Source organism: Frieseomelitta varia, unplaced genomic scaffold (genome assembly GCF_011392965.1).
Source record: "Frieseomelitta varia isolate USP_RPSP 00005682 unplaced genomic scaffold, Fvar_1.2 scaffold_731, whole genome shotgun sequence".
NCBI lineage: Eukaryota > Metazoa > Arthropoda > Insecta > Hymenoptera > Apidae > Frieseomelitta > Frieseomelitta varia.
In genome coordinates this window covers 264,939-267,525 of record NW_025110514.1, presented here as the reverse complement: position 1 = coordinate 267,525, position 2,587 = coordinate 264,939, and positions in this window count along the sequence as shown.

Here is a 2,587-nt window from a genome sequence, read left to right as displayed (position 1 = left end):
TATAAAATTGTACTGTCAAAATTACGGATACCCTCGAAATTTATTCTTACAATCTCTGATGGTTTTGAATTTCCACGACAAACAGAATCATAGTTAATGAATTAAATCGGTCGTGAAATCTTGAAAATGGGCAAAAATTTCAGCTATTTCAGACGCAAATTTCAACAATTAGTTGCTATCAAGAATATTGAAAAAAGTGAATCAAAATCTTGAAGATTTATATTAGTAAAATTTCGTTTTCTTGATGAAATTTTCTGTTGCTTTTTTTTCACCCATATTGATTTTTCGATTGTTGGAGATTTATTTTATAAAGTGGATGAATTAAATCAATCGTAAAATCTTAGAGTATCATTGGAAAATTTCAAATTTTCACATCACAAATTTGTACAGTTAATATAGTTGCTACATGGAATATTGAAAAAAGTGACCCAAAACCATAAAGGTTTATATCAGTTAAATATATTTAACTAATAAAATTTCGTGTTCTTACGAAATCTCTTGTATTTTCATTTATATCGATCTTTCATTGTTGAGATATAAAAATGGTAAATTTTAAAAATTAGAATCTCTCGAAATTTTAAAATTAAAAATTACTCTCAATATCCTCGAATTTGTTTTTTTATGATTTCGACTACTCTAGTGGTTTCTGAATTTCCACAATAAACAGCGCAATAAAATTATAGTTGATGAATTAAATCAAATTAGACCGCGAATTTTTATGCAAATTTATATTTTCGCGAATATAATTAATTAAATAAATTTCGTTAAAAAATTGTTTTATCAAATATTGTAGAAAGCATTATGCCTCAACATTTTATACATTTTTTTTAATATCACGTGCAATTTTATGCCATAATTACATAAAAGTAAGCTAAAAATATAAATTGTACTGTAACTCGAATATACGTATAATATTTGTGTAGGAAAGTAATGTGTTATTTTAACTGTTTCCATTGTACTACTATTTGAACTAAACTGCGGATTTTTAAATTTTTTGGAAACGTAATTAAAAAACCGGAACTTAAACAGAAATTTGTTTCTTTTACTAAACTAATAGTTATTTTAATACTTTATTTCGGATATTTTTAAATATATTTAACTGTTATGAAACTACCGAGTTATTTTAGTTAGCTTAAACATTAAAATAATATTTATTTAGTTAATATTTATATTAATATATAAATAAATATTTATATTTATATTAGTATATAAATAAATATTTATATTTATATTAATATATAAATAAATACTAATATTTATTTATTTAATAATAAAAAAAGTAATTTAGATATTATAAAATAGCTAGTGGATATAGTTATTTTAATACTTTATTTTAGATATTTCTGTTAGATTTGTTAGATATTTTATATATTGTATGCATTGTCACACCTCCAAATTTTTCATAAATGCATAAAAATCAGCAATGTAATGATAATCCATTTTCACACGAACTTTTATAGCAATCTTTTTTATTTAACAGAGTATCAAACTGATCTTTTTAGTTACATTCTAAGTGAACATTCCAAGTGAGAAAAGCGATTATAATTGTTTGCAGTTTTTTACTATAATATATAGAAATCTAGAAAGTTATAACTGCTATAGATATTAGATTGTTTGCTTGTTACATAACATACATGATGAAATAACTAATTATATAATAATTTAGCAATTAATATAATTTGTAATTATTTATTTATAAACAATTAGTAATAATATTAATAGTATAAAATCTTTCAAAATCTTGTAATTAAACGTACCGAAAATGGTATTTATTGTTTTATAATAGCATTGATCTCAGACCTGAAGACAATTAAATGTGGAACAATTAGAATCATGTTAGTACAATAGATATTAAATTATAGCTAATTTACAACTGAAATAAAATAAAAAATAAAAAATACTATTAGAATAATAAATATTTCAGACTTGAAAATAATGAAATATAGCTTGATCGATGTCTTTTTGTTCAATTGTTTTATTATTTAAAGATTCCAATTTGTATGTCAAAAGCAAACCGAGAATTGAAAATATGAAACATGAAAATTTTATTAAACTACAAGTGCTGTTCGTTTTTGTACAATTTTATACAAAAGTTGCAATGAAAGGAAAAAGGTATATATTTAGGTCAGAAGGTATAAATAAAAATGAGTCGTGATAGATCAGAAAAAGTTAATGATAATACTCGATTAAATATATTCAACGCACGTAGTTGTTATGTACGAGATACTGCACGTAGAAGATTAGGTTTGCATTACAGAACAGTTTCTTGTCATCTACGAGACCCAAAAAAGTTAGGTCGTTAAATAAATGTTCTTCAGCATGGCTTTCTTTGCATGAAATCAGAAGACTGTGACTCGTGATAAAACTGATTATTCACTAGTAGAAATAACAAATTTAGTAACAGAATTTCAGTGGAAAATGCTGTCGAAGCTTTGATCCGCGTACAAAAATACAGAATTTTCAAATAAAAATAAAAATTTATTACTAATAATTAATTTCGTATTAAATAAAAATATCTTCTGCGTACGAAAATATAGAATTTTAAAATAAAAATATAAATCTATTAAAATAATTAGTTTTGTATAAA